This window comes from Pseudochaenichthys georgianus, chromosome 3 (assembly GCF_902827115.2).
Source record: "Pseudochaenichthys georgianus chromosome 3, fPseGeo1.2, whole genome shotgun sequence".
Classification (NCBI taxonomy): Eukaryota; Metazoa; Chordata; class Actinopteri; order Perciformes; family Channichthyidae; genus Pseudochaenichthys; species Pseudochaenichthys georgianus.
The window spans coordinates 4,209,292-4,223,720 of NC_047505.1; positions in this window are offsets into that span (position 1 = coordinate 4,209,292).

Here is a 14,429-nt window from a genome sequence, read left to right on the forward strand (position 1 = left end):
TAAAATATTCTTTGTTTGCTGTAACCCTAAAGTGACACAATTAAATGGTAGGTAGAAAATGATAAAATCTGCATGAAAAATGGAAAAATATTGAATTTTTTGTGGGAATTTATTTTCTTTGTCTACTCAAAATATTTTTATTTGCCTAACATTTTGAGTAGGTAGGGTTACAGCAAACGAACACTTTTTTAAAGCCAGCCTTATTCAGCAGTATTTCCCTGAGAGTGAGGCAAATAATGCATTTCACATTTTGTTTTTCATATTAATATTAGGGCTGTCAAACGATTACAATTTTTAATCAGATTAATCACAGTTTAAAAATTAATTAATCAGATTAATCACCATTCGAACTATGTCCAAAATATGCCATTGCTTGATGTTTATTGTTGGGAATGGAAAGATAAATGAAAGGAGGCGGATATATCCATTTAACATACAGTATGTTTATTATAACATTGTTCTGCGTGTCAAAATGAACGACAACCCACACACCTATTAATCATCAAACCGTGGGGTCTGAAGGATAAAGATAAGGCAAAAAGTAACTGTGAATATAAGATATAGTAAATCCTGTTATAGGAAACGCTAAAAACATTGAGCTGTCTGAGTGGAAAAATAACGTGTTAAAGTTTACTGCTGGCCGGCTACATCCTGTTATCTTCAAGGACAGAACACCATGGTACGGTATGTGGGCCCCTGAGCCACACCAGGCGCAACTGTCTTGTGAGAAAACCAGTTAAAACAGGTAATTAGGAAAAGGGAGTATGGCCCTGGCCTGACCTTAGCTAAAACTGGGTGTTGCTGGGCAGAAAAGGCAGATTGCAGCACAGAGAGCACCAAAGGTGGGGGCTTCACAGCAAATACTATAAAGAACAAGATATATTCAGAATTCGGGACTCACTTCAACTGGGATCTCACACTGACGAGCTTGTCACGGTGGGAACTCAAGAAGGGGTCCAAGGCGCTGGCGTTTTGTGGTGTAGTATGGATTGATATATCTTTGTTGAACTGTGTAATAAAGTGCTTATTTGAAGAAACAATCCATTGGAGTGCAAAGTCTAGTTTTGTACAGCTAACAGAGAATAGTGTCTTGGACACAATTCCTTTTCCCTCAGAACTAAGAAAGGTCATCGGCAGATCCGGACGGCGACCCCGCTCTGGCCATATCCAAACGATCTGCGCGGAGGACGGACCTGGTCCGGTAGACTCCAACAGGTCTTAATTCATTACGTGTTGATTTCTATCAACGGGGGAGTACTTCAGGAAAGTCGACAGAGGGGGGGGGGGGGGCTAGTGGAGTACTCCGTGACCACAGAGTGTGAACGTTGTGATCAGCTGTTTCAGCGCAGTTCTCCAGTGAAGGGGGGAGTCTCCCTCCGCAGCCGGTTGGCGTAGTTTTGGCTCAGTTCCGTCGTACAGACCGACGTTAACAGCAGCCCTGTCTGTGCACACGGAGACCGACTCTTCGTCCGGTGATCTAACCGCCTTCTGGAAAAGCTTCACAAGTACGTCGGTACGCAAATGCGCTTTGTGACACAAGTGACGGTACGCATTTCAGATTACATAACCTGCGTACCAGTTATGTGCACCCCTGTACCAGAGCCATATTATTACTATTATATGGCTCTGCCCTGTACTACAGCAAGAGTATTCTCCGTCGGGACTTCCTGCAACAACACCACGCCGTTATCAAAGATGTTCTATTGAGAAGACGATCACTATGTGACAAAAGTTTTCAAAACCGTGGCTACTGAAATCAATCTGACTAACTGCTGTCTGTGCAATTTACTCCGCGAGTTGGCAGACTTTATTTTGCTTACTTTAACATCATGTCTCATGGTGGGGCTAAGCCATTTCTTGGTATGGGTGTAGCCTACCCCAGCCACACCGTGGCACGTATGGGGCGGGCCATTCTGCACATGCGTTAAATGCGTTAAATATTTTAACGCAATTAATTCAAAAAATTAATTACCGCCGTTAACGCGATAATTTTGACAGCACTAATTAATATATATTTAATTAAATGTCCAGTGAGTCGGAGGTGTAACCAAGATTTCCAGGAGGGAAAACATCTTTGAAATTGATGCCTATGTGAATTATCTGGCAGAAAGTTAGTCTGGATACACATTGTCAGTTTCATCAGCCTCTCTGAATCCAGTGTAGTTTTCTTGTGGATCTGGGTATTTCTCTCGTATTACTTTGACAACACAGCTGGGGATAACTTTCCGCACACCTTTGCCAAGCCTTTTGTGACACCACCAAGTGAACTGCCTGTATGCCGCCAATCTGAACGTTCTGAAATAAAAACAAATGTGAGTTTCTGTGGCACCTGATTCCTAGAAACTTGTGGGAAGACTGATTTCTTTCTTTATTTGATTGATTAACTACTATGGAATTTATTCAACTACATTGTACCATTATTATGTTAGGACTCCTAGCCTACATTGTTATATAAAGAGTGCATTCTGTAGATATGCTTTTTGATTTTTTTTATCATGGCTATACTTAGTAAAGTTTTGGTTTTGAAAATTATCTGTCATTGTCCTTCATGTCCTTGCCATGCAATTGTAGACAGAATCCATTTGACACGCTTTATAATTAACAACCATAAACTTCTTATTGAATATGGTCGATACACAAATACTCCTGTAAATGACAGGTTGTGCAAACATTGCCATGTGATTGAGGATGAAAATAATTTCCTCCTAGAATGTAAACGTCATTATAAAACTTTTGATAAAGTCAATTCAATCTTTAATCCAGAACTTCCTAACCAAATAAAATGTCTTTAGTTGATATGTCCATTAATAATAATAATAATAATAATTGTAAAGTATATAATGCTAAGAAGAAAGGGCTGTACCCGTCAAATGTACCCACCCTTCATTTATTGGTTCAACCAAAGAGGTGCGTTTCACATCCTTCATGGCAACCAGTGCTGTTCTCAATACAGCTTTCTCTAACACCACAGTGTCAAATTCCCTGTGTAAACATATGCAATCCAAGTCGTCTGTGAACAGTTTATTTTCAAGCTCATGACAACATATGTTCATAAGAGGATTGTCCATGGCTACACACCGATCGCAAGTACACCCAGTGATGTACCTGAACGCGTTCAATGAACGATCGTTCATGAACGCGTTCATATTTTGGGCGAACGTGAACTGAACGTACTGTATTTCCGCTAGATGAACGTAATTGAGAACGCGTTCATTCTCAGCGCTGTATAACGGCGTTCAAAAGTGCGTTCATTCTCAGCACTGTATTATAACGGCGTTCAAAAGTGTGCCAGATTTCATATGCCTTTCAGCCGAAAACCCAGTTAAAACACGCCGTAAACAGGCTTCAAAATAATGCGGAAAACCACCCAATCTGGCAACAGCAAGCTGCCTGTGACGCGTACGTGCCTTTCACCCCTGGCTGTCGCACTAAAATATAAATATACTAAATATATCAGACTCCTCACAACAAACAATGTGGAACCGCGGAACCGGCGAGCATTGAATGAATGAATGAATTAGTATGGACGAAGCCGAGAGCAGCTGCAGCAGCACTCGCTCAGAGTGAGACTCTACGGCAGGGGTGGGGAACCTCCGGCCTCCGGCCGTATACGGCCCGCGAGACAATTTGGTACGGCCCTCGAGGTAATTTATAAACACACGCAAAAAATAAAAAAATGAAAGAAATCTAGACCGCAAACAAATTAAACAAGTGAGTGCCTGTTTTTCCTGGCCAAGGTCAGGGTCCTTGAACACAACACGAGCCTAACGTGTCATCAAGTGGTATATGTCTCGACTGACAGGGGTGCAGTTCTGACGGAGAGCACCAGAACGCCACTCCAGCACTTCAGAAATTGCAGTACCGATAAGTCCATACACATGCCGCAGTTTCTGCGTCTTTAGTTGAAAGCCCAGTGGCGATCTGCTCATCTGTCATACAGTCAATAACTGTGTTGTTATCATTAGCATCTGGTTAGCTAGCTATGCTAACGAATATAAGAAGCTTTGTCTACAACCAGTGAGGTAAAGGCACATCTTTATATGATCATTATAGTTGTAAAAAAAATAAGAGAATAAAGTAAACAGGTATAAAATACTATATGACAGTTATTAATAAAGAAGAATACAGTTTGAAAGGGGAGTGATTTGTCAAATATCCATAAATTAAAAGAAAATCTGCTTACAGTTGTGTTTGGGTGTTGAGAGATGTGTCCATAGATCTCCTAATGTTGCTCTCAAAGTGCAACAAATCTTCCCAGGGGAGCATGCCCCCCGGACCCCCCTAGAGGAGGTTAGGTCCCCCCCACTTAAATCATGTTCACATGGATAGGAAACTAAATACATTTGCACACATCTTGTGTCCATAAATTATCTTTCTGTTTTGGTGGTCACGCCACACCCTGCACGTGCATGCATACGCGAGTCATGGTGAGATATCTGGATTAAGAGGTTGCTTTTTCTTTGCACAGCATGAAATGAATGAGCTGTGATTTTAGTTTTTTTAAGCAGAGGTCAATAACTTGTACGGCCCTCTGAGGATATTGTAAACATTGAAATGGCCCATTAACATCGTACAGGAGACAAATAATAGCTTGCAGCAACGTATTGAAAAAAGAACTATGAACTATAAATTAGTTCATTTTTGAAACCATGAACTTTAGTTCAACATTTTGAATTATGAACTATGAACTGAACTAGTTCATTTTAAAATGTGTGAACTGTGAACTGAACTAGTTCATGTAGAAAGTGAACTTTCCCAACACTGAGTACACCATTCATGTACAGGTCTTCCTACTCGCCTCCCGAAATCAATTGCACGAGTAAAGGGATCGTCTCCAGCAAGATCACCGTGCTGTTCATCGTCACTGTCCCTGGATTCCTGACGGTTCTGACTACTTGGCTCGAACCTGTATGGCTGAATTCCCCCATCCAATCTCTTCACATTGCTCAAAACTTCTTCCTCGGCTGACGAGTCCGAACTCAAATACTCCGCCATGTTTTCGTGTGTTTACAAAGTGAACGCATGGATGACGTCACGACCATCACGTGACTACTGAAAATTGCCAAAATGGCATGCCTGACGGAATATACAGGTTTTTATAAAAAATAGCTATAAAATCATTATTTACCGGGGAATATCGCTGATTTCTTCAGGGTATGGTTTAAACATAATGTTTCACTAAATACTGAAGTTTTGATTAATTATCAAATGAGTGGAGCATTCCTTTAAAGAGCCTGTGACACCATCCCAACAACTGTTGTGCAATGAAATATTGGGCTACTAGTAATCTCGAACCGTCAGTTTAAAAAAGAAAAAGCGATACCGTTCCGTTAAATATCAATAATTTCGAACATCGCGGGGAAATTCCTTGACTCATTTTGAAGTTTTGGGGGAAGCCGGAAGTGACGTCAATGCGGGAACGCTTCGAGAGCCAAACACGGACAAAGTGTGTGTTATCATGCGTAGAAATTGTGAATTACTGAGATTAGGCACGTTAATAACGTTTTAATGAAGTTGACTACAGTATATTCATATTTGTCAGTGCTTTCATGTCAATTCGGCGGACATAAACATAGATGATCGTGGTGAAGATGATGATTACATTAGGATTAAAATCGGGAGTGAGAGCTGCTGAATTTCCTCCCGTCGGATGTGATATAAAAACAAATCGATTCGTTTTGTAGTTGTAAACTCAAGTGGATGAAACTACATTTATTAGTGCTTTCATGTCAATTCGGCGAACATATGATACATTAAATGATGAGTGAGGATGATGATTAAAAATCGTTTGTTTGTGCTGGTCTGCATTTCCTGATGAGAAAACAAACCGGTGCTTTTTGTAGTTGTAGTACACCAACAACATGGATTAAACGTGTGTTTTTTTTACCACAATGTTGGGGAAATTAATGGATAAAATGCACGGATTATTATTATTATTCCCACTCCGATCGGGACACTAGGTCCACCGTTTCCCCGCAGCGAGGCTTCCCCCGTTGACAATTTACGTGGGCTGGGTGCAGTGTCGGACTGGCCATCGGGACGAATCCCGATGGGCCGGTACCGAAGTGGGCCGGTCGGATAAGTAACTAGCACATCCTCCATAGGCGGCGCGTGAGGCTCAGGTTTGAGAAGGCTAAATAACTTCTTTTACCTGACGCTGCCCGCCTCCGGCGTCTATAGAAAAGAGATCAACTCAGTGTGCGGAGTTTAAATCTCTCAAGTCATATTACAGGATAAAGGAAATACAGTTTAAACTGCCGTATGCAGAGAAGACGCCGACGTGTCGCACTTATCATTCATATTACATCATCAATCAGATCATCGATCATATAATATCATAATATATCATATATTTCCTTATCTGAGTCAGCTTCTCCAGCCTCATCTGGCCGTGCAACACTCACAGTGTCACAGACTGGATGCAGAAGTATTATTTAACACATTATGTTGACGAAACACTCGAGACAAATGTAATTAAAGTCAGATCCACTCGTGTCTTAGACGTGAACGCGCTCTCAGCTGGAGAGAGAAACCCTGGCTTGATTTACCGAGTTCATAACCAGCGTCGTAGGACTGCTTAGCGAGATCTCGTTTGTTAGTTTGTTGTTGTTAGTTTGTTTGTTACTCAAACATATTCAGGGTCTGTTGAACTGGCTTCGTAGTACAGGGCACAGGTGGCGAGCAGCGCTAATGTCAAAGACACAGACATTATACATTATATTTGTATTTTACCAGGATGCAGTGACACAAATATTTACATATTTACATTTACTATCTACAGCACCCTGACATCCCCCACTCCCCCCGTTGACAATTTACTAGCGGTACCGAAGTGGGCCGGTCGAGAGTCCCGGGATGATTTGTAGTGCCATTCCACCACTGGCTACATGACCATATGATCGCCCATATTGACGCACCTCATTCCTAAACTTCTAACAGATACAACATAAACCGATCCTTCAGCCTCATATGAGCTCTCAGACACGTTCAACATTAACCTGTCATCGCTGTCTGAGCTTGCTGCTGTGTGCGCCGTCGTGCGTTTACATCTGACTGTATATATATAAAGGTTTACATGCAGATGCTGGGATCCTGGACGGTGCAGCTGGAGCGCTGTGCCCGCAATGACGTCACCCATCATTTGGCGGGACTTGAAGAATCCGCGAGAAGATCCAGAAAATTGTCAACATTGAAGGCAGACTAATGGTTATCAAAGTACAAATATCCAAAATCAGTTCAGTAACGGTTTTCAAGGGGACAATATGTACTCAAATTGATGGGTTTGGATGATGGGGGAAAACCGTGTCACAGGCTCTTTAAGATCTCCAACATGTCAGGGAAGTCTACATATCTTGAATAGTAGATGTGTGTGTTTAATTACTTTGTATTAATAATAGCAGTCTGTGTAACGGTACATCCACACAGCAGCTTTTCAAAAATCTTGAAAATCTTGGAGCTGGGTGTGTCTGACAGCTTGGGGATTTTTTGCGAGCATTGCGACCAACAACCAATCACATGAATCTCCCGCCCCCGACATACAAAGCAAAAAACCCCGGGGATTTTATGCGAGCAATATATATATATATTAGGGCTGTCAAACGATTACAATGTTTAATCAGATTAATCACAGCTTAAACATTTATTAATCATGATTAATCACCTTTCGAACTATGTCCAAAATATGCCATTTCTTTATGTATATTGTTGTGGGAATGGAAAGATAAATGAAAGAAGGCGGATATATCCATTTAACATACAGTATCTATGTTTATTATAAAAAATGTATGCGTGTCAAAATGAAAGACAACCCACACACCTATCAATCATCAAACCATGGGGTCTTAATTCATTACGTGTTGATCTCTATCAACGGGGGAGTACTTCAGGAAAGTCGACGGAGGGGGGGGCGGCTAGTGGAGTACTTCGTGACCACAGAGTGTGATCAGCTGTTTCAGCGCAGTTCTCCAGTGAAGGGGGGGGGGGGGATTCTCCCTCCGCAGCCGGATGGCGTAGTTTTGGCACAATTCCGTTGTACAGACCGACGTTAACAGCAGCCCTGTCTGTGCACACGGAGACCGACTCTGTCGTCCGGTGATCTAACCGCCTTCTGGAAAAGCTTCACAAGTAGTCGGTACGCAAATGCGCTTTGTGACACAAGTGACGGTACGCATTTCAGATTATGCACATAACCTGCGTACCAGTTATGTGCACCCCTGTACTACAGCAAAAGTATTCTCCGTCGGGACTTCCTGCAACAACGCCACGCCGTTATCTTGATTCTGATTGGCCAGAAGACATTATCAAAGATGTTCTATTGAGAAGACGATCACTACGTGACAAAAGTTTTCAAAACCGTGGCTACTGAAATCAATCTTACTAACTGCTGTCTGTGCAATTTACTCCGTGCGAGTTGGCAGACTTTATTTTGCTAACTTTAACATCATTTTTCATGGTGGGGCTAAGCCATTTACCCTGGCGCTGCCATTGGTGGCACGTATGGGGCGGGCCATTCTGCGTTAAATGCATTACATATTTTAACGCAATTAATTCAAAAAATTAATTACCGCCGTTAACGCGATAATTTTGACAGCACTAATATATATATAAACTCCCCAAACAACCTAGCAGTTTCACCCACTGTCTCTGCCACCTCCCTCCATGCCTGGTTCCTCCGGTTTGTATCCCGTTAATAGTTCTGGTCGTAAAGAACCGGGTGATTTGCTCCCGTAATTTCTCATTTGGAATATGAGGAAATGAACTGCGGTCTGGTTCTCCCTGCTTACACGCGGTTTGATTGGCTAGCGCTTCTACTGTCAGATTTGCATAAACGTGTTTGATTGGCTGACGCTTCCAGCTCAGCTTCAAAAGTTGAACATTGCTCAACTTTGGAATCCTGGAAATCTTCGCTTCGCTCCCCCACAATGCAGTTCAGCGAAAAGCGAGACAAAGTGACGTCATCCCCATTCAAAGTTAATGGGCAGAGAAGCGTTGGAAGATTCTTCTAAAGCTGCTGTGTGGACGTACCGTAACCAGAAGCTGGAAATATGAGAAATGAAGCCTTTGTATTATCTTTGGGAGCAAGGGAATATTCTTTAGACACAACCTAAGTCTCCGGAATGTTGCAGAATGTGTGTGTGTGAAAGCTGCAGTAATACGAGACAGCGAACACCAGATGTGTTTGTTTTGCTTCAAACTAAGAGACTGTTTCCGGCTCATCTCGGCTGGCGCGCGCTGATACGCTACGAAAGCCTATCGTTTGTATATGGGCCAATAGATGACCTGTATGGGAGGACCATCCACACAGCTCCTCCTGTTGGTCTTACAATATCTCCTGTTGAGTCCTTGTGTCCAGTCTCTTTCCTCCTGCCATCAAGATGATGATGTTCTCCCGGCATTAGGACCAGTGCAGGGTTGGGCCTACCCCTTTGAAAAGTGTATTGTATTCTTACTAGGGCTGTCAGTCGATTAAAATATTTAATCGCAAATTAATCGCACATTTTTTATCTGTTCTAAATGTACCTTAGAGGAATATTTTTCAAGTTTTTAATACTCTTATCAACATATGAGTGGACAAATAAGCTTTATGCAAATGTTTATTATCATTTGAACAATGACAAATATTCTCATGAATATTAAACACAACAACCTCTGAACACTACAAATATTCGCCTCAATTCAACCTGGAACATCTCTTCATACAATAATACAATACAGTGTGCGTGTGCGTGCTGGAGCAACTCAAGGCATATGCCTTGGGGAGGGCGGGAGCTGCCCGGACGCTGCAATCATGTTGCGCGCACTATCCGAGCTGAGTGTGCTGACTTCTCGTACAATGTCCCACTGTCTGGCTTCCTGCATAAAGTCAAGTGCTCGGCGCAGTTGTCGGCGAAATGTCACTCCTCTGTTTTCATTGAAACAGCTCTTTAAGGTGCACACAGCCATAATAACTTTGTATTATTAGTGTGTATGTACAACATCTGAAGATGTATAGTTTTATGCATGCTTTCACATCATTTTACAGCATATTGCTATACTATTTCAGACTCAGTATTTACATTCTTACATTCAAAGAAAATCAGTAATATCTTTAAAAACTACAGTCCTTTTATATCAGCTGTGCACCGTTATGGTGTAAATATAACCTAACTATGAATTAGATCAAATGTAAAAGTCAGCCGAATTAGTGTTGATACTGCAAGGAGACGTATTGTGTGAAGAGAAATTGAAGATGTTGTTTAATTGTTGATATATTTATGATCCACGTCAAGTATTCAGTTTCGGCGCCATTTCTTCCAGTTTTTCCAAAGGTCTTCTCATCAGGGCTCTCTAAATAAAGAACTACGGCAGATCTGTAATATGTAATGCAGCCGAACCGTGTATTACAATGCCGTTATGTGATGACTTTCAAAGAGAAAAGCAAGAGCACTCGGAATTAAGTATTATTTTATACTTTTTAAATGTTTTCCGGATTTCATATAATATAAACACCAAATCCTAGCATGCATTGCGGCTAACACATCCAATCAGCGAGCTTAAAACCATAGCTGAGGATCTTGGGTAATCGCTCGAAATGCCTACGTCTGTTTCCGGTTATATTTATTTTGAAATTCAGTTCCTGACGGACGCCGAAAAAGCCCGAGATTATGGAATTAAACCAATAAATAAAAGCAAGGATAATTGTGTGTTATTGGTGAGTAAATAACAGTGTGTTATTTTGAAAAGAATAACAAATTAGAAGGAAACAAATATTTAAAAATACAGATTTCAGTATCCTGAGGCTCTGAGCCCCATTTATTTTCCTCACAGATGACAACAAAAGTCCGAAATTATACGATTTAAAATAAAAGCAATAACTGTGGCTTGATATTGAGTAAGAACATGTTTTTATGAACCACACAGCTTCCGGTCTTCCACGACCCGACCGGAGAAAAAGACGTGCTGCAGCCTGCAGGCACGAAACACGTTACCAGTAGAAATACATTGCTTTTAAAATCGTGCTGTGCAACACGAGAAAAAGGGGCAAATCGTGATGGTGAACACGAATCAATAGATTAAAATACGTGTTGGTGAACACGAAATGCCGTGAGACTGGGTTGCCTAAACCACAGATGAAGCTGCATGCAGCTCTTTACAAGATCCCGATTGGTCCCATCTGCTTGTGGTTTGAGATACAAGCATTATTAGAGCCTTGTGAGATATCAAGATAATCAAGCTCATAAGCAAGGAATGAGGATGCTTTTTCATTATTACGTTTTTAGCCTATGCTCCATAGACTGAGGAAACTTGTTTTGTTAGCTGTAAGTATTTTATATTTGTTGGATGTCTTTCACAAGATTCTACAAGTGACAGCTCCAGGAAACACATATAATATGAAATCGCAGGGGTAAGGACATTCCTAAGTTATTTTTATCATGTGGTTTGGCATAAATTGAATCAGAGTTTGACTATTGTTTTTTGTTAGACGACAAAGCACTCACAGGAAGTTGGAGACAGACTGCTTAGGCATTTCCTTGTGACGTGGAAAAAACATCTGACGCCAACATGGCCACCACTGCCAGATTAATTTATTAGATCCAGACGCTTGTGTCATTCATATCACATTTTTCACATTTTTCAGTACTCCAGCACACTAGCTAAGACTTTTCATCTGCTGTAATTTCATCCATCATTAAGAGCTCAACAGACCAGGTGAGTAACATTAACCAAGCATTAGGTAGCTGAATACATCTTCTTGCAACAAAGATTTAATAAAAGGTTAACAAGACAATTGAAAATAATATTAACATCCCAAGGTAAACAGTAGTTGTGGATAGTTCATACCTTAATAAAGGGATGAGCTCATTAAAAATAAGCTAAATATGTTCAAACAGTCTGTAAATAATTGCTCCATGAGGTTAAAGATCACGCTATTAATATACATTATCACCATGCAGCCAGTGATAGTAGCTGGAGTGCAGGAGCATATGCAAGGTTCGCGCCATATGTTAAACAAAAGGAACCATGCATCCTTAATTAAAAAGCCAATTCACCACACAGGCTACATCCACAGTAATGATGCACATAGATAAGGAGATAATAAGGTAAATGAGAGGGAGAGTTAAAATAATACCGTAGCCAGCACGGTTCATGCACTGTTGCACTGCTGATGAATGATACAGGTCCCTCTCCTCCTTCTGCAGCAACTTACTCTTTTTCTTCCCTTTCCCCACTGCAGTCCCACTTGCCTTTTTTATGATGGCAATGGAAAACAGGAAGATTTAGTGACAAAGGAAATGCATTTTACAGTAGGTTACAAATGCATTTTTTCAAAAGCACATTCATAAAAAACACACAGACCATAAAACAGATGTAGTCAAAACACACATGAGCCTCTCACAACATACCTGTTGGAGCTGGCAGATGGTCCTGCCCTGGAGAACTGGTAATAACAGAACAATAGCCAATTAAGCAGTGACGGGGAAGCTGAGGGGGCCAAGACAGTTCACGGATAGATTCAGTCAATTAGTCAAATTCCCCATTAGGAGAACGTCCAGAGACACTATGTTGATTGCCCTCCATTATGCACACCAATCCACCGTTTTTGATTGGTATTAAGAGATTATAGGAGTCCTACAATTACATTGAGAGGTATTTCAAAATCTAACATTTAAATTGTTTTCCCTTTGATGTGTTTCACAATCACAATTTGACCGTGGCAAACTAAATTATAGGTATTAATTGCAAGAGATGAAATTATGTGACATCAATGGGAACCTGTAACCTTGTGATCAGCTTTTTACACATTCTCTGCACTGTGTACTGACACCTGTACACAAGTACACACCAGGGTTTCCGCTAGGATTTTTTCTCGCCGGTCAAATGTCCGGGCAGAATTTATTTTACCGGACTAATTTGAAACTTACCGGTCATATTTCAATAATAATAATAATAGTTGTGTAGCAGAGTTTCCGTTAGCAGGTAATTACCGGACTATGAGCAGATATGCTTAAGTTTAAAACTCAGTTCACGGGCTCATTTTTATATTGCTTCAGTTTATAATCGTAACAGATCGAAAAATTCAGATTCATTTTTCAATAAATGATTCCACAAACAACAAACAACATAATTATTACATTCAAACAAACTACTTGTAGTAGATAACGTACATTATTCAGAAGTTTACAATAACTTTGAATAATAACACGGGAGAAACGGATCCTCTCCCTCCCTCTCTCTCTCCTGACAACACGTCAGTTTCTCATGCAGCTCGCTAAACAGAGGGCGGGGCTTCAGGTGATCCTGCAGAGCTGCGTGTCTCGGTCAGACTCAGCAGCTGATCTGATCTCTCTCTCGCTCCGGTTACACTTCACTCGCGTTTATGTCCATATCGATCAGATCCAGCTCTCCTGATCGGCCTTTATAGAGAGCACCGATCAAACTATTAAGAGTGAATATCGGCCGATAATGACCGGCGGCCGATCTATCGGAGCCTCCCTAATTATTACCAGACATTTTGACCGTCAGGTTTTGAATTTACCGGTTTTTTATAAATTTTACCAGCTAAAAACCGGTAATTACCGGCTAACGGAAACCCTGGTACACACGTGTCTATGCAACTGTGAGAAATCTTCCAAAAGCTGAAGAAAACTTGCAGGGAAAAAAATGGCTTCTCTCCCTCTCACGTACACAAACATGTAATACAAACATGTTCATGCATTAAACATGCTCATGCCATGCATACCGAACTGCACCCACACACACACAGCATCCTGCCATCTATCTCCTGTATGTACAGCACACGGCGGTTCATACACACGTCACACTTTGTGTTGAGATCAAAGATACGCCGTCTTCAGTTGTGCCCTTCCCTTCTTCCTGACCTTAAGCTGTCAGTGTTATCAGCTCCAGACATAAACACAAACACACACAGAGCATCCCCATGAACTCACTTTGCTTCATATACACACACACACACACACACACACACACACACACACACACACACACACACACACACACACACACACACACACACACACACACACACACACTAACTCCATGCATACTGACGAATCTCATGGAGGCAATTACAGAGCTGAGCCCTTCATGTTGGCTCGCTATCAAATGTCTTTCTCCTCTCACAATACTGTGCTAGTCTTTCCTTTTATCAAGGGGAGCTAGCATGATTGCTACCTTCAAAGCTCTTTGTTCATAGCCCATATATCACTTACTAAATACAAACGTAACAATGTTCTTGTTGTAACTGCTGTTTTTTTTAAAGTGTGAAGCCGCTTTAAACACTATTGTATTCCCTTCAATGTCCATAACTGTTTTGCTTTATTCACGTGCAGCGGTTTCCATCTTTATTGTACCTCCTACTGTTGTGAGACGACTTGCGTTGTGTGATTGCCTCTTCAGCTCTATACGTTCCCACCCTGACACCTTTACAT